Below are 19,745 nucleotides of genomic sequence, written 5' to 3' on the forward strand. Positions count from 1 at the left end.
TGAGTATCTGGGAACCTGCAATCCTGCTGGGGGTTTCAGGTGATAATCACCATGGATTGTTAACTAAACTAGAGATCGACAAATCAACTAAACTATAGATCATCAACAGGAAAGTCGATTCTGTGCATATGATATTTGGGTTTCTGTTATTCGATGAAGACCGATGGAACATGCGTACTATTCTTCTGAGAGCCCTTAAATCTCTTTCTGTCAATTTCTGCTGCGTACCCGAACTTTTCATAGCACTATGATGTATCCGCGCGGTGATTACGTCACCGTTGAGCTAGGATGCTACAGTTTTGTTGCAATGGTACGAACAGATTGATTGTTAACACGGCGTTCTATGATGATTCCCGTGGGATTCGTTAAGTTCAACGCCTCGACTTACGTATTGTTTTTGGATTTGGGAAAAACGAACGCATCAAACTTTGGCAATATAGTGTATACACCGTATTACTGAACACAGTGCTCTCATTCATACTTGTCAACAAGCTCCTCTTTTGTTCATCTGAAAAAACAAAAGATTTTCAATTATTCTGGATTCACTTTTTAGCAGACTGTTACGAATGCTGTCTTTTTTTTTTCGGGAGGCGTATCTGGTTTTTCAGTTGTCTGCAATCACTTTGTTGAAGCTGTTCCACAGCTGTGCAATTTTCTTGATTTGAGGTGCATGTTTGTCTACTATCGCGAGTGGCAGACTGAGTTGGCTCATGTATGTCATCCGGGATAGCATTTTGGTTTTGGGCGGGAGAATCCCGTCTTCGAGTGAACAGAGTTTGTATGAGTGTTCTTCATGCATGTCAAAGCAACTATGGCAAGGATTCTTGTTTACACTAGTTATTTCTTTGAATAAGTCACTGTTCTTTTCATACACAGTTGACTTTGGGAGGTGGGGCAAGTTAATTTACGGGTTGATTTTCCATGAAAATTCCTGGAAATGCCCATCGAACACCGCTTTGAATGACAACTAATGATAGGGAGAATTTCTTCCATCGATACTTTTTAGAATTGCTTCTCTAATTGGAGAGTCTTTGATTAATCTCTACGCTTATCACGATCCAACCATGCCAAGGCTCTGCCACCAAATGGAATCTGATTGACACCAGGTTCTGTTCTTGTAGCACCATCACGAAACTAAGTATTTGGGGGCCACCTGTTTGAGTTGATGATCTATAGTTTACGTCGTAAAATTAACAAACCATGGTGATTATCACCTGAAACCCCCAGCAGGATTGCAGGTTCCCAGATACTCATGCCGGCACATCTAGCGCCGATTAAAGTCGCTTATACTTTTGTTTTGCCCATTCTCACATTGAATTGCATCCATGCATATTTTCGAACCTATTTTATATTGCATGATACAAACGCGTGATGATGTTACTGACGGACAGCATTTCATGAAAAAGGAAATGCACCCAATAAAGTGATAACTTAGTGTAATTGCTTATAACTTTTGAAATTGACGCTTACCGTGACCTGGGCTAGTAATAAACCCTGTAAAGGTCGCATTACCGCATAGCTCTTGTGCTTTCCAATGAAGTTGGTGTTTGGTTTTACATAAATTGTAAGAGTAATCCAACTTTTCAAATCAATCACTTTGTTGAAGTGATTGATTAGAAGTTGAAGTGGAATCCGATATATCTATTGAAACACGTGATCCAGACTATTAAAAGATATTCGGTCACATTAAAATTACAGTTTGGAAAGGGTTAGGTTGCACAGTGTCTTTAGACTTAAGATTTAGATTTAAAAGTACTGACTTTTATAACGCTGAGTTCAAGCAACTTCCAAATTTCCTTGACTTATGTATTACTGTAGAAAGGGGGGGGGGGAAGCTATTTTTTGTAATTTTATTGGCCCGTTATTTCCGGATTAATGATTTTAGTATTAATATTGCTAGCACGATGAACGGAAGGAACGCTTGTGCAACACCATAAAAAAAGTACCCACCCCATTTGTCCATTTCGGTTAATTTAAATTTATTCGAACTATTTATTCGCACAACTGTAGGTGGAAGTTTATTCTGGGTGAGTGCAACCAACGTTTTTCAATTTAAATTTATGTCCACTTGTGCGCAGCGTGTCAGTCCTTTTAAAGCCTTATACACTTCAGTTATCTCACCACATAGATGCCTGCTTTCCAGAGACTGCAATTCACAGAACCCCAGTCCATCGGGATAGTAATACCTTTTGTGTCTTTAGCTAATCTTCTTTCTTCTTTCTGTATCTGTTGCAATGGACCTACGTCCTTTCTAAAACGAGACTTGTAAACCGGCATTCAGTACTTAAGTTCTCTTATACAACGGAATGATCCCTTTTTTTGTTCCCACTGGCTTTTATCTTTGACAGGATTTTGATCTGTATTTTGATAGTTTTAGTACACTATTACTTTAAGTTTGGTCCAAATGGTATGTTATTCTGGGAGTACTGCTTTCCAAATGCAGTACGTTGCATGAAAAAAAAAAAAAAAAATACCACGTTACATGTTTGTTTCATACTTTGCACATTTAAAAAAACAAACAAACGGTCTTCTTCTCACGATGCATATTTTTATTTATAGATTTAGAAACATTAACCTTAGATATTTGGATAAAACAAATCGCCATCACTGAATTCCTGTGGAAGAAAGAATGTATCGCTGCTGATATCCATAACAAGTTGATTAATGTCCACGATGTAGAGGCAGTTCGTGTTAGCAATGTTCTAAGATAGATGAAGGAATAGGAATTCAGACAGCGAGAAAAAGTGTCGGCAAACGTATTTTTTGAATTTTTTTTCTGCTACATGATGATTAATGCTGAACGATTCTCTGGAATACTGTTTTAGTCGTCCCCTTTAAAAAATCCCGGGACTGTCGCTGTTCTCGTACTTTGGTTTTTGGCTCTTGCAGTCAGCAGAGTGCCATTTTTCCATGTTAGTAAACGACGTGGTTGTGATTCCTACTGGCAGAAGTTAAGGATAATTTCTTTTCAAGACGAAGAAACTTCTTTACGGGTATTTTTTCACATCATGATAGTTTTTTATTCCGACAAACTGACTAAAGAACAGGATACCGTGTACATTCGAGGTCATTATCCATACTATTAATGATTTCGATTGCTGGTGCTGGAAAAATCTTTCCAGAGTTACTTTCCTTTGACAGTGAAACAGCAATATCTTGGCACATTCCATCGAGGAATACCAGAAGAAAAATCTGCCTAGAAATATGTAAACCATTCATCGAGACCTACAACCCCCTTGCTCCTCTGTTTACTAAAGATTTAAATAAAATGATGTTGAGGTCATTAGCATTTTAAATCCTCTAAACCGTTCTCAACTCATTTCGCGAAGAAGGATCAATCAACATGCCTTTCTCTCTCTCTCTCTCTGGAGAAACACCGTTATCGCTAGTTTTTGTGTCGTGGAATGACAAATCCTCCATCCACACAGTTCTTATTGATTTATCTGAAGCCTTTCATTCTGTTAATTATAAGTCTTCTTGAGAAGTTCTGCCTAATCACTGCTCAAATAGCTACTCATATTCTTTAACCACTCCTAAACAATCATGCGAATTTGGGCTTCTCTGCTCCATGCATCAAACGTTCTCTTCTTTGCTCCATGCATCACGAAGGTATTCCACAAAGTGGCGCTTTTTCTGGATTATTTTTTTTTCTGGCCATTTCAGTTTCTATGCACTGTGAACATTAACTCATGCTCCTCACATTTCGACTATTTCTAATAAATCTGTCATCCGACAATATCAGGAATAGCATATTGCACATTGAAATGGGATAATTTATAGCTACTTGTAATAACCGACTCACCAGTTCAATTAGCGTCTGAATTATATCATATTCCTATCTTACATAGACGAAATTTTAAATATGTTTAATGGATCATTATCAAGAATGGATGATTTTATTCAAATATCGCAGTTTATTGAACGGTATTACATTATACTGATAAAAGTAGCCGGACACCTGCATTTTTCAATGAACCTTTTATTGATTGATACATTTCCTCGTCAAGCTGAATCAATTTTTGATAACAGGAAGTCGATATTTTGGTCAATTCGATCTTGGTTTGTCGAAGCTTGAATAATTCGTATTGAAGTATAGCGTGTTTCAAAAGCTATTCCAATCATGTGCACTGAGTAGCCATTGAATTCTAAGTAGCGGTTAGAACAGCCGGGATTCGTCGAAAGCGAGCACGCTTTCGACGAATTCCGTAAGAACCTATGGACCAGCGTTTCTAGTCCATAGGTTCCTCCAGCGGTTGTTGCAATTTAATGCGGATTTCTATTCCGAAGAACTCGTTCCGCTTCATCCCGTAGATCTCAAATGGATTGAGATCTGTTGATTGTGAAGGGCACCTCAGTATGCTGAATTCACTCTCGTGTTCTTGGATCTAGTTCTGACATGCATTATCCTGTTTGAAGAATCTAATTACAGATGGATATACTACAGCCATGAAGAGATGTGTCTGGTAGGAAACAGATTCCAGATAACCTTGCCGCATGCAAATGTTGCTCCACTGATATGATATCAAGGGCCGAATATGCTCTGCAAAAACGCTTTCCACACGATAACACCGCCATCACCAGCCTGCGTTGTTGACACCTGGCAGGATGTATCCATTGTCTTATGCTCTTTTCGCCATATTTTGGTCTTCCTATCAGCATAAAATAGCAAGAACCGGGATTCGTCAGAACAGGCAACATTTTTCCCAATCCTCCATCGCCCAATTTTGGTGTTCCTGAGCCCACTGTAACCGCACTTTCCTGTTTTTTGATGACAGGAATGGAACTCATCGATTGCGATACCACATCCATGACAGGGTACGTCGAATTTTGCTGTTCTACTGGGTTGTTACTATTCTACAGACAGTCAGTCATGGCACTGACTGACTGTAGCCTTTCTCTTCCCTTGCACAACTCTTGTCTGCCGCTTTCTTCGTTTCTTTCTTTCTTTTTTTTTTCAGTACTGTTCGTCCGCTTTTCTTGTTTGTGTTCTACCTTGAACCAATAAATTTAATTAATGACAACAATAATTTAATGAAATCTTTTTAAAACGTTTCGTTTTGTGATCGGTTATCATTGTGCGTGTTTTTAAAATTAGCTAGATACATGTGCGTAGCGCATGCGTCGAAATGAAGCTTTTATCAAGATTATAAATAATCAAAATTTTGTTAAAAAATTGTCTATTCTCATTACACTTTGTTTTCGCATTATGTAGACAGTCGATAAGAAACCGCTCTTGAACTCTGAAACCCGGCGTATTTGTCTGGGGATTGTCCGTCGCTGTCATAACCAATGAACCTTAAATGACAACCATATTTAGCCTGACGCGCATCTTTCCGCCTAAGTGAACACTGATATTGGATCTAGCGTTTCATTAATGTTCAATTAGCAGCTGTAATGGGACTAATAGAGGACCTGTTAATGCTGCTCGCTGAGTTCTGTGTTCTGATAACAGCGAAGTTTAGATCTTGTAAGTGGGATAGCTGGAGTTATCCTTTACCACCCAGTAATTCGATTCCCGAGTGCTTTCTAATTGCGTTTGAATATAATTTTCCACGCTGCTGTCATAAATACTGACATTACGCAGTTATTAAGTCTTGTAGAGAGGGAGAACAAGGCATTTAAGAGCGTGCAACTTTATATTTCTTTGTGATCGTACTTTTGATAACAAATCCCTTTGGGCGAAACACGTGACTGGTGAAATTTGCTCGATGGGGTGACAAGCATGGGCAACCAAATAAAAGCGCACAAATCTGGGATTGGGTTGGAAAAATAAATCCGTCCCCCACACACACATCGGAAAAAAACAAGATATATTTTTTTGTAAGTGCATACCGAAAGTCTTAGTGAGGACTGAGAGGAAACTTAATCCCCCCCTTTCTTCCTGTGCCCCGTTCGACTTGGCTTAACATTATTTGGACTTGTTTTAATTTTATATTTTAAGCGAAAGTTGAAGTTTTCTATTAACCAGTGGCACCATCTATTAGAAGAATTTTAGAAATGAATCTAAACATAATTTAGGAGAGGTGCCCATGCGCACAATAAAATACTATGTTCGGCAGTACGGTAAGTATTTAGTTATAAATTCTTATTAGCCGTTATTGCCACCTTTAACACCCCCTAACTTCGAAGTTAACGAGCATAAAATCCGCATAGTTGTTGATGCTCCAGAAATCAAACAAAGGTGTAATCCAAGTTTCTATAAATTTCCTTCTTGAAGAAATAAATAACACTTATGAATGTCGAATCCTCGGGGCCCGGTAGCCATGTTAGCTAAACGCTAGGCTGTACTGAGTGGAGTGTCTGGGTTCGAATCCCAGTGATGGAAGTTCATAATTATTTCCATACATTTCCCGTTCAGTATCTTGAGTTATTCGGTCTTAGGCCGTGGCCCCTGGGGTTTCCCCTCGCTGAACAAAAACCGATCATACGCGACACCGACATATTTTCTCTTCAATACCCCCCCACGGGGGTTTTTCCCCGTGTGGGGGCTATTGAAGAGAGCAGGTGGTACTCCACCTGTTGCAACTTTTACGTAGAATGGGTAACGCTGTCTTTCTCTGTTCGTTAAGAAGTTATTCATAGATAACTCATATGAGAAACCGACAGAGGGCGTAAAGGTTTTTGTTCTGTTTGCCAGTTTCTGCTAAACAGAGGGGTTGCGTGCTTTCGTTTGTCTTTCTCAGTGTTTAGTTATGAGTGGTGCAATCTGATGGATGGTATGTGATTTCTAAGTGTTGATTACAATTAGAATTTTGCGTGGATATTCTTCTTGTCATTCAAGTTAAATTAAAACTTGCATTAGAGGGAGCAGGAGATCATGCGGTAATACTCCAGAACACGGTGCCCCTTTGACAATTACGTCGAGAAGAGGAAGGGGAAAGCAGTGACGTACGGTTCGTAACTCCGCCCACTCACTGCGTTCCCCCTCTTCTTCTCGACAACTGCACGTGGCGAATGTCACGCGACATAACAGTATGGCAGAACCGAAAAATAACGAAATTATCGGCAACAGTAATTTTTTCGGAGCAGCAGCCAAAATAATTGCAAATTAAACACACTAATTTCGTTCTTCAAAACGAAAAAAAAAAATAATGAGACGCAGCAAACGACCAATTTTCGACAAATAACTGGCGAAGTCCCGCAAAAAGGTAACCTACCATTTTTAATTAAACACAAACGAAAGACAATTAAAAACGTAATTCCCAATTGAAAAACGTTATTCAAAACAGAGACGCAGCAAACGACCAATTTTCGACAAATAACTGGCGAAGCCCGCAAAAAGGTAACCTACCATTTTTAATTAAAAATGGTAGGTTACGAAAGACAATTAAAAACGTAATTCCAATTGAAAAACGTTCTTCAAAACGAAAAAGAAATAATGAGACGCAGCAAACGACCAATTTTCGACAAATAACTGGCGAAGCCCGCAAAAAGGTAACCTACCATTTTTAATTAAAAATGGTAGGTTACGAAAGACAATTAAAAACGTAATTCCAATTGAAAAACGTTCTTCAAAACGAAAAAGAAATAATGAGACGCAGCAAACGACCAATTTTCGACAAATAACTGGCATAGTGCCGCAAAAAGGTAACCTACCATTTTTAATTAAACACAAACGAAAGACAATTAAAAACGTAATTCCCAATTGAAAAACGTTCTTCAAAACGAAAAAATATATAATGAGACGCAGCAAACGACCAATTTTCGACAAATAACTGGCGAAGTCCCGCAAAAAGGTAACCTACCATTTTTAATTAAACACAAACGAAAGACAATTAATTAAAAACGTAATTCCCAATATACATTTTTTTTGTATGGCCACTAATACATCTGAATTAACACGTGCAACGAACAATAAAATTGCTCTTTGCATAAGCACAAAACGGCAACATAGAATTTTTTCTTTTTTTAAAAAAAAAACCGCAACGGACACAATACTACGTTAATAATACGTGAAAATAACACAGAAATACAAGACAAACTAAACTCACCTCACAGCAGCAATAAACAAAGAAACAGTTCACCAGCAGGATGGAACGGGATAACGACAAACTGAAAACCACGAGGCAATAACCAGAAAATGAAGAAGTAACAACTCACCTCCGTACGCACTAAAAACCAACATTCAAAAGAAAGAATATACGCAACGAATTTCGCATTTAGCGCTCCAGTGACGTCGTGTCACGTGACATCCACGTGAAACGAAGAGGGGACGCAGTCAGTAGGCGGGATCAAAACTTGTCAATCACTGCTTTCCCCCCGTTCTGACAACCAATTACAAGGGGGCACCGTATATTGGAGTATGGCCGATCATGCTTGTGTGCGAATCTTTTTATTCTTGATGTGAAATGTTATGGAAGGAAGATTCGCTTAGTCGTTTAATAGAAACTTTTCTCCCTAACTGTTTGTAACCGCTGAAAGGTGAATTCATTTGTGAATTGGTCGAAGAAGTATCAAGCAAATTTGAACTAATTAGAAACGACTAATGGAAATAAAGTTGGGGAGCTCAGTTAACGTAACCATAATGACTGAACACGTTAATAATTTGCATATACGCAACCCAAGTATCCTGGAGTAATTAATCTGTATTGTACGATCATTAACAATTCTGTCAATACGAAATCCCCCCCCCCACCAAGACATTAGAACTGGATCTTAAACACATATATCGGAAATCCAATTGCTGCAATTTAATAAGTTAAAATGGCCTCTTGTAATTTCTACAGGAAATATTTTAGCTTTCGCGTGATTTGTGAATTCTGTGTCTCCCATTAGTTGAGAAGAGTAACTTCTTTTCCACGTATGCTGAAACAATATCGATCTAATTAATAAAGATCGCACCGGGAGAATTTGGCCAAGGCAACCTCTCATTTTGAAATTGATGTTCGCATTCCATTTCTGTAAAGAATCACACTTATTGTTAGATTTGAAATAGTTAGCAATTTCTCAAAATTCATTTTACGATTACAGTGCGACAAATGCGAACATTTCTGCAAATACTTCCTCACGCCCTCAACGTTCTTCGTGTGACGCTGAAGTTGATTGACAGCTGCTGTCATTTAGGATTAGTAAAGTCCAAAGAGGGGCGAACGGCACGTAATTTGATTGTCGGCTAATCGAACGACAAGTAAGTTACAGAAATGCTTTCCGTGGCGCTAAAAGGCCTTTTAGGAACTCTTTCTGATTAAACTGGTATTTGCAATGTTTGCCACGTCTCTCTCCCTTTTGATGTCGCCAATAGCTCGCTAAGTACACCCCTCCCCAAAGAAAATAAAAGTATTTTGTTCGGATCGATATCTTTCCAGTCCCTGGCCAGGTTAGTGCTTCGTGTTATTTGGAGACAGCTGATTGGTTTCGAATAATTCGTGTGTTTTACCGTTTGCTTAGCTTAATTCGGAGGTGTGATAGAATTACAGTATTGAAGTTCTGTTTGATTTGCACGCTTTGCTTTACTGGTAGTTTGGTGTATGTGTACAGAATATCCTATGGATAAACTTGAGTCCTCCAGGGTCATTATCGTAGCCAGATACTGAAGTATTTAATGTATGTGCTTTATTACGCATTCATCTGTGTTCGTCTTCTAGCAGAAGGAAAGTCTAAATTGGTAGAATTATGCTTGTAATGGAGTTAGAGGAATCTGCTGCTAATTTTACTAATGTTATAACTTGGAAGCATAATGTCGATTTTTGGTCCTGCTCCCATAACAATTGTTGCGCAGTCGAGTCCATTTGACAGCTCGCTGTTGTGAATGGTAACGAGAGAATCCAAGTATCTACGTATTTTTAAAAACATTATTCACTAAGCAGTTTCTTTTGTAAAATTACGCATAATTTCAGAAGATTTTATTAGTTAAGTGGATGACCAGATGAGTGACTATCTTACTACAAAACCTAGTAATCCAGGGGACATGCGTATAAATTAAAACTTCACACGGGGTGCCAGATAAGTGTCGTAGCGACTTACAGCTAAAATACCTGCAGCAATAGTGTAAGGTGTTTTCGTTTTCAGCGTAGTGTCCGTTTACATCAGAATTCAATTTTAAATAAGATTTTGAAACATGCTCCTGAAAATTTATTCCCACCAAGGACGACTTAATATTTCTAGACAGATATTCGTTATCAGTTTATTATTACCATCAGTAGTAACACTAATACAGTGTGGTGAACAGGAAGGTACAAATTACATGGTATTTACAAAATCATCTGGACCTAGACCAGATGATTAGATCATTAATGGGATTCGAACTTCTTCACCTTCTCCACCCACCCAGTGTTGGTGGGAGGAAGGTTATATCAACTGTGATACCTGCGAGGGCAGTCCTAGCCTAAATTCTGTTGATATTTATTCGTGTCCGATTGTAGAGAAAGATTTAAAATGGCTAACAAATTGCTTTTATTGTTTTTGATTTCCATGATATATAATAATGTTATTGGGAACTGGAGGGTGGCTGATTTAGCTGCTCATAACGGCCTTTTTGTTTTTAATGGCATGGTAAACATCTTTATACTTGTGAATAAACGCGCCTTCCGGGTAGCAACGCAAACATTGGATTCAGTAATAATCTTTCGTTGTTTGGTACCTTTTGTTAACTAATAATATTCCATCTTTCCTGCTGATAGTTGAATTATCTGTTTATTTTTTCTTCGGGAGGTGACGATATTTGATTCCATCGTTTTAATTAGATTTATGCCCAATGAAACATTGACGGCAATAATCATAGAAGTAGTCTTGAGTTGGCATTGAAAAGAACCAAAAGCTCACTGGGTACTCAACACAATGTTGACGATCAGTGGTTTCAGTAATATCTGAAACCCTTATACGTCAATCAATCGTTAGTTTTTCTATAAAAAAAAGTTATTTTAGTGAGCTCACTAAGCGTGACTCGAACCCCCCCAACACACAAGGCCTGTCCCGAAGGTGTTGGAGTTATATTTATCTGTATTGCATGGGAGTCCAGCTGTAGACACAAAATAAAAGTTGGTATGTGCTTTTTTTTCTTTCTGTCTGCTAGTTTTAACTACTTCTCTCTCTATTATAAGCACGGATGGCTTGTATTTGGAAAAGCAAAGGAAACTTGACATAAAATTGGAATTAAAGAAAGTTGAATTAAAGTACTGTATATTTATTTTGTAAGGAAAGCCAGAAGATGTCTCCTAGATATAAAAAAGATTGACTGTTTTTTTTATAAAAGGCTTTGATACTTTAGTATTACAGATTGGTCGATGGTTGAGTATAAATAAGAATTTTTGGTAAATACAAAAATTAGGCGTTTAGTTGCAATGTTAAAACTACGTTACCCTAAAAGTAGAGGATATACTCGATAGGTCTGATTCCTCAACAAATCGATATTGTTGACCTCAGAATTAAAATGAATGTAGAATCTTGGAAATGGAAATTTTAAGTTTAATACAAAATACTTGGCTTGGCCATTAACAAATTGCGAAGTTTTCTCATAATAGCCAGGCCGTTGTGTGGTAATCTTATCGATTTTGAAACTATGGTACCCGGTCTCATATCTCTTTTATTCTACATTTTTTGTCTTTAGTGCAATCTTAACATTTTAAGCAGATTATGTTAAGTACAAAGACATTCATTTTCCCGCAAGCGATTCATTCCACTTGTCTCAATGCTTTTTTTTTAAGAGGTCGCTTTTGAACTAAAGCATTGCGGTAGTTCGAAATAACACGAAGCCAACTGATTCTGAGGAAGCCATGCGCGAAACCAAAGCGAACCATCGATAGCGTGTTTTAATTCAGGAGCTAAAAAAAAAAGCGTTGTTCATAATGTCATTCCAGGATTACTCATCTCTGTAATCAGAAAGTCTCTCTGTTCGCATTATTTGAAGTAAAGTATGTCCTAATACAGAAAACTAACAAGAATCAGATTTCCTACCTCACTGGTAAAAACAAAGGCCAAACAAATTATTAATTAGCAACGGAACTGTTCATTAGTGTTTCCTTCGGCAAGTATTGGAGAGAAAGATGATCTTTTATGCCGCCCAGCATTTGGAAGTTGTTAAAATAAATGATCAGTTTTTCTTTTCGGAGACCAGCTTTGGCGTCATTTCCTTATTTACAGCCTGGAGCAGTTATTAACTTCACGCTACGCTGTTTGTTGCAAGGATTCTGAATTCGATTCTCTGAAGAAAGGGAGACGAAGAAAAATAAAGATAATTTCTCACTTTCTGTTAGACTTTTTTCAAAGTTTGGATTAAAATCTGCGTAAAGAAGCTGATGCGATGTACAAAACATACCGTTCCAGCCTGTTCAGGTCGATTTACACTTTGTGGGGACTGAAAGTTGGTTAACTATGGCCCCGATTTGGGGAAAGAGAGAGACCTTCAAGCATTTCATCAGACGGATCTCGAACCATACTTCTCCAAATGAGTGACACCATACTGTAATGTTCAATACAAAATGAATACAATATATTTATAAATGTATGCGGCGGAATAATATATTTAAATCTCCAGTAAATAGAATTAGAAACTAATTCATAAAGCAACCCGAGAAATTTTACACAAGAACGCAAATACAGGTCACTTGTAGTCGTGACAAATTTATTCTAGGACGGAGCGAAAGAAAACTAGAGTGAACTTTCTGGCGAATTACGTTGCTCAATAGTTCCATAGGGTTGGCCATAATTAAAAATAAAATTGTCTAAGCACTGGCTAATGAAGAAAAGTTTATAAAAAATATCCAGGAGGCGGTTTACATGAAATGCTTTCTCTTTTTTAATATATTCAGGACAGTAAGCAGAATAAATGCCACATTTATCGATGGAACTTGGTTAAAGATGCGCTAGAATATTTTTTCTAAACAGTGCACGTTACAGTAAAGAAAGCCTGGATTGGTCAATTAATCTCGTCTCTGAAACATGACTGATTAAAATGACCAATGTTAACGCGACTTGTTAGTAACTTTTTCTGTTAACTGTGTTTGGGGAAGGTTCCGGAAAATTGAGCTTTAAGTTTTCAGAGAAGAAAGCTGGTCAAAGTGTATTGCGGTATTCGTATGTATTTTCAAGTTGAATAACGCTCCTCTTGAAGTCTGACGGTATTTTAAAGGTTTAAGGATAGTACTTTGTTTGAGGATAGTACTTTATTGGGTGTTCTTGATAGGATTCAGCTGCCGTTTTCACCAACGTACATTAGCCATCGCTGCAACCAGTCACTATAGCAACGCTTCCTATACCTAAACATGACCTCTCACCTTTGTTTGAGCAATGAAGCTTTTTATTTCATCCGAATGAGGAAATTTTCTGTATAAATATGTGCGGTGTGCAAATCGGGAAATTATAATAAATGCAGGGTTAGTTAACAGCGGAGTTGTGCCTTAAAAACTTTTACAAATTTTTGAACAGTGAGTAACGTCTTTTTCCCATCTGTGTCCGTTTCACTCTTTCAATTTATACGGGGCCCTTGACTATAGTGGAAGCATTTTATATTTTTTCGAGGAACTTCGTAAAGTTTACTTTAAGGGATGCTTATTTTCAAAGTTATCAACCCTTGAGAATTTCATTAAAGACTATTAGAATATTTTGTTCGATTTTTATAAATCGGTACTCCAGGTCACATTATCGTTTAGTGGTATGCGATAACCATAATCGATTTAAATTTGCGCGATTTTTTTTCTGTCTTGTGATGTAAACAAGAAACAGTGGTAGAATTCTGACGGAGTCATGTAAGTAGACTCGACACAAAATGCAGAGTTCTCGTAATCATGAAACTGTAAGACGATACATCTAGTGGACGCTCACACCTCATCTCATAACGTGTGCACACAAACTGTGTTTTTATTTTTAATGCGATGTATTACTGCAGCTTTCGTTATGTACTTATTTTTATAAACTAACTTTGAATCCTTTAATATAATTTTATGCACGAGATGTTGACCTTGAAGTAAATTCTGTCTACTCGCTGTCGCAAACGAGACAGTAAGCGATCGAAACCCCCTTCTGGTATTTCTTACTCGGCAAGGAATACACCATGAAATTCTCGCCGTATTCAATCGTTTATTGGGAATTAAAAATATCGTGTTTTTTTTTCAACACTTATCCATCTTTTGGTCTCTATGTTGTAGGAAGAAATGAAGGTATCAGGAATTGGAAAAATAACATTGTTTCGGTCCTCTGACGATCAGTCTCTTCTTAGTAAACAAGAAGATACTGATGTTCTCAATGCATATCAATCTGTCGGCTTTTATCAGGGCCCATCAGCTTGAAGCTTTGAAGATTCGTGCTCTGCACATCAACCACAACTTCTCGAATATTGTACCAATATTTTCTATGAAATCTAAAGGTAATTCTTCAGTGCGAGAGAATTAACCTCGCAAAAACTAAATCCAATCTTATTCCTGGATAAATAAGACCTCTCTGCGCCTGTGCCCATCTTCTAGAATACAAAGATAGTCAGAAACATTTTTAGTTTTGAGTAACCACACTTCAAACCTTTCTTATTACAAAAATATCGAAGTTATCTGTTCCTCTGCAACCACGAAATTAAGCTGCAGCACTAGTTAGTTTCCTTTGAGCCACATGGGGAAGATCCTCAAAAACCCATCGATTACCCAAAAGAGAAATTAAGTTAACTGGCGATTCCCCTATCACAGACCACTCCACTCCGTACTACACACACAGTTTCTGTATCTTCTACCGATATTTCATTGGGCATTACTAATTACACCCGTTTCTTCTAAACCAATTCAAACGGATTTATTTAATTGGCCAAACATCCTTTTGCAGTTCACACTCGTAAAGGCAAAGATGCCAGCTGTTTCGTATGTTTAGAAATATATAAATCACCAATGTGCTTTTCGCAACTGCGAATTCTGACTGGAATGGTACCAAGTAACTCAGACTAAACTGAAAGTATTTACACTGTTCAGCAATCTTTATGAATAGATGCGCCCTTTCCTTTTCTACAACAAAAATATGAAAATATATTAGAGCGAACATTTTGAGCAATTCACCAGTCAGCGAAATTTCAACTATGGCTATAAAGCTGTAGACGTTGGCAAAGAACGCACCGATAAGTCAAATACCTCCCTATTTTCAGAAATTTGGAAACATTCTTTAACAATTGCCAACCGCCAGAATCAAATCTCAGAGTAAACCATTCCCTCCTACTTAGCCCATCTAAATTCGTTGGTCTTGACAAACCTTACAAATGGTTATCAAGATTACCTAATATAACACTGTTATATTCGGCAACCGTGTATTATATTAGGTCCTTCATTCCTATGTACCAATAATTTATCGAGATAATTCCTGTTATATCAAGGATAACAGAATACATGACAACTAAGTAGGATGGTTTAAATTGCTGAGCGCGTCAAGCTCTTATAACAATATTTCTCTTACTATCAGTGCAAGCGATTACTTTTGATCCAACCCCCAATGCGTATTAAAGATTTCCATCGCCAAGTTGTTCTGTCGTTGGCCCACGAACGTATTGGGACTTCATATGTTTCTCTTTGCTACTTGAAAGAAGGGGGAAGGTTAAAAATGAAATAGGATTCGCGTTGCCTCTCATGATATTCGGAAACTGTCCCATTCTTCAAATTGTAATGTTATTGAAGAGCGCTTGCCAATGACGATGCTGCAACTTTGCGGACTAAAAGAACGGGAATAGAAGGAAAACACTGAGTGAAACTCTGTATTGTCCTCTAGGCAGGCCACAGTTGTTTAACTTGTCCTACACGTTACAATCGGTGTGTTGTTCAAGAAACTGCTTGAGTTCGTTTGATGCATTAACTTAACGCGCGTGTAACGAAATAATGTCCCGCTGGAATCTATTTTCAAGTTTCGCGGACTCAGTACGAAAGGTTTTTAATAGTTTAAATGTTATACAAAGCGAATAGTTTCCTTCTCTGTTTAATGTGGAGTGTCATCGTTCAGTGGTCCGGAGATGTGACCGGAAGGATATGGTCGTTTCCTGGAAACGCCTCGCCTCATTAAGAAGTAAATTTGACGCCGGTGACATCCCGTCATCTGCTATTCGAGTAAATATACTACAACTTAATGATTCTGACGTTGAATGGATTGTCTCATAGCGAATTTCGCTTGCATTACTGTTGGCCTTCCACAGAGCGTCAGATTTCCTCGGAAATCCCAATAACGCAGATGCATGCACGAGATTTAATCGGCGAAACGTGTTTAAAACGCAGGTGGCTTACTCCGCTACTTTACGGTAAGCGAATCGAAGTGAACGAAACTCCGCGAGAGCGAGCCGAAATCAAATGTGAAATTGCATTTTCCGCAGTTAAACAGTATTACGCATTTCTACGCGTGTCATTTTTGACTTCTGTATTTATCTAATTTCCCACTGACAATTTACAATCTTTTATGTAATGACTTTTCAGTGACATAAAAATCCGAACCCCAGTTTTATTTAAGATTATAATGTTTGCGTTGAAGAATGATGACAGCACGACTAAGCGAAATTTAACTTTTTTTCATTAAGGATTGAAAAGACTAAATAATCGCAATTTGTTCTTTCTGCAGGGATTACTTCGATTGGCTCGCGTTGTGGACAATTCACATTGCTACCATAAAAAGTACTTGGCTGAATGCGAGTGAAAATAATCTCAATGGGCGTCCATTTGGATTTTTCACATCTGACTTCCGTGGATGGGAAGGGGGAAGAATCTATCATTCTTCTTGTTTAGAAAAGTACAGGTTCGAATCTCATTGATGGCGCGCAACAAATCTACTGGATGTATTTTTATGTGCTGTTGATCAGCTCTTCTCAGGAAAAGTTTTGTAATCGACTCTCGCACTTTGGACATGCGTTCTGAGTAAACTTGTAGCCTAATCCTTCCACATCTTCAACGTCCTACTATTTCTTCGTTGACTTGGCGCATTATAGCCTCATACGCTTATGTCCCTTAAACAAACTATTTCTTCGTGTTCTAATTTTTCACTGGATGAGTTCTGGAAACACCTCAAAGTCAATGCTCTTCATTGTCCTTCAAAGGAAAATTTTGCTATTCACACAAACCATGATTTGATTCGGGTAGGTCCATTGTCAGTGCAATGAGAGAGATTGAATAAAACATTGTTTTCGGGGGAGTAGCCAGGAATCTAACCGTGGCCCTCGAGACTCTCCTGCGATCACCGTACTACGAAAGTAATTGTTCCTTTTTTAACTTTTCACAGAGTGACAACTCGGACAATTCCCTTAAATCTCGATTTCTAGCTTTGAGGTTTCAAATACATATGATTCCAAAAATGAAACATTAATGAAGTATATTGAGTTTATGATAATAATCAGAATTAAACAGATGAATTACGAAGCTGAGTAATCGCGAGTGTATGAAACAATTCACTGTTGTGGCGATTTAGTAGATTTCAATATGGAGCTAATCAGGTTCAGTTCAGTTTCTTGTTTTTGCAGATTAAATAAGCCACCGAACATTGTTTATTGCTTTCTGTCTAATAACTAATCTCCCTGACAGAATTGTCTACTTGTCCTATTATAATATGCAAACGCATTTAGATTACAAAGGAAAACTGCGGTTGAGAGTAAAATTAACTCGGAGAGTGGATTTTGATATTCAAGCATGTCAGTAAGGAAACTATGCTAATGTTAGCTGAAGAGCAGCGGCAGTGGTTTCTTCGTGAATAACAAACTGGAATGCTTGTTAAAATGCTGGTGAAGGAAGTGGATTAAGGAATAAAAGAAGCCCGCGTTATTCAGCGAGAATTCATAGGTAACACGAACGTTTGTCAGAAAGAAGATCTATAATTAAACTCTACCCAACACGACAGAGATTCTTCTGCAGAAAAATTGATTGCCAACTAAGTAATGGCTGTGCCCGAAGAATTGAGAAAAAAAAAAGTACGTTTTCTTTAAAACGTATGAAAAATTCACCTAACTTTGAAGACAGTTCGAGTTCAGATTAACCTGAGGGATCAGTCCTCCTTTACACTTTTATTTCTCCTGTCCTTGTATGAATAGGTGCAATTCTTGGGTGCTTTCATCCCTCCCGGATGAGGTAGGACGTTAGGGTCTCTGGATTGAATCTTTATTTATGCGGGATTTAGTTCATTAAGCCAGTACGTGAATAGTTGTGGCCCACCTTCTCGTGGTGTGGACGGGTACTTGGAGCAGCCTTCCTAATGACCGCTGTTCAATTTTCTGTATCGTCACAGCATATACTGCAGAGTGGATTATCTTATACTACATAAGATACAATACATGTCCACACGTATGGAAGGGATATCGATTTAAATTCGTGAAACTATGAGCATTAACTGTTGTTTATTATTAACCGATGATGTGTGTCCTGATTGAAAATATATGGTAATGAAAAACCTACAAATGAAGGTCGTAAAAATCTCTAGTAAATGAAGTCCATTTTCGGCGAGAACAACTGTGAATTCTGAGGTGTCACTTTGATTTCATTAAGGAACGGAAGGCTGTTAATTCGAATTACCAAATATTTGAAGGATAAAGGTTAAACTCAGCAATATTATCAAAATGTAGGTCAGTAATCTAAAAGCATCCGTTTCCAGCAAGACAGTTCCAAGTCTCGCACAACTGCAATGGCAGCGAAATACCGCGAGGAATTGGATAGTGGGAATTTGACATTTGTTCGGACCATTAAGAGTTCGCAGGCGTTAAAATTTCAAAATGACGAGGAAGTCATCAAAGCCACGAAGTTCTGATTATTATAATAACTAAAGAGACTTCTCTGGAAGAAGTATTTAGATAAGTGTCTCTTATTGATATTTAGTGCAGATAGAATTTCATTAATATTTATGTTTTGAACCTCTCCCTTTGGTAGTCATCAGAGAAAATTCTTTGGTACTTTTCGTTATGTCTTATAAAATATTTTGTTATATACAAAATATCCCTGCCACTCCAATTCCGGATCTGTTTGTACCCTATTTCATCTTAGTCTACAGTATCTGCTCCTTAAGTTAAATGCTCTCTCTTTTTTTATCAGTTATCTCTGAAATCAATCATATGTTCGAAGTTTTTTTTTTAAAGTATTTCAAAAAAAGACAGAAAGAAATATCGCAACCGTATTTCGATATCTCTCCCATTATTCTAAGAGTGTAATATGAGCTATCAATTCTGAAATGCTACGCAAAAAGATCGAACTCTGTTATCCAAACCTACCTTTTTAAGATGAAAGCCCTCAGAAGAAATGCTCCACAGAGTCTTCTCACTTATCTGATCTTTTACGCGATCATCTTTAAAAAAACGTTCCGTGCACCATCAAGATGACAATACGAACCCTGCTTATAACGATCAACAAGTAACAGATCAAAAGACCACATAAGCCATTGAAATGTCATCTAGAAAGGGGCGGCAGTGGGATGAGAATCCTGAAAACACAACTCGCTCAATACTGCCGGTTGGACGGCTCGCGCTAGATTTCATGTTGTCTTCTCTTTCCTTGCTGTCTACGCACATAGTATACTTTAGCAGCGCCACCTTTTGGACAGACTGCGATCAATACATTAAGGATGACAGAGGAGCACCGCTGGGAGTTGGAAAAATTAAAAGAAGAGCCAGAGGAAACGCACTTTCCAATGATCGCTGCAAAAGCGTGACCATTGAACGAATAATTCCTGTATTGTAAGGATCATTCATTATCGATTATATTTGATAAAAATAAGTTTCACCCGCGTAGATGTTCGTCACAGATTCCGATTTCTCTGTACTTCTACGCCCAAAGTTGCGGCAGTCCGAGAACACTCCTGGGATGCCCGTTAATCCCTGGAAAGTTCTATAG

The 19,745-nt window shown here is 37.9% G+C and overlaps 1 protein-coding gene across 1 annotated transcript in view; it reads right to left on the minus strand.

Moving 5' to 3' along the window:
• The window catches only part of LOC150078482 (E3 ubiquitin-protein ligase LNX-like), a 129,599-nt gene extending 110,217 nt beyond the window's left edge, over nucleotides 1-19,382 (minus strand). The window contains exon 1 of the mRNA XM_090384337.1: nucleotides 19,127-19,382. The gene's annotated coding sequence lies outside the window, so the exon portion shown is untranslated. The remainder of the gene's footprint in view (nucleotides 1-19,126) is intronic.
• Between the last annotated feature and the right edge of the window lie 363 nt (nucleotides 19,383-19,745).

The sequence above is a fragment of the Mastigoproctus giganteus genome, chromosome 11 (assembly GCF_048544385.1).
Source record: "Mastigoproctus giganteus isolate SK-2022 chromosome 11, ASM4854438v1, whole genome shotgun sequence".
In the NCBI taxonomy this organism is placed as follows: Eukaryota; Metazoa; Arthropoda; class Arachnida; order Uropygi; family Thelyphonidae; genus Mastigoproctus; species Mastigoproctus giganteus.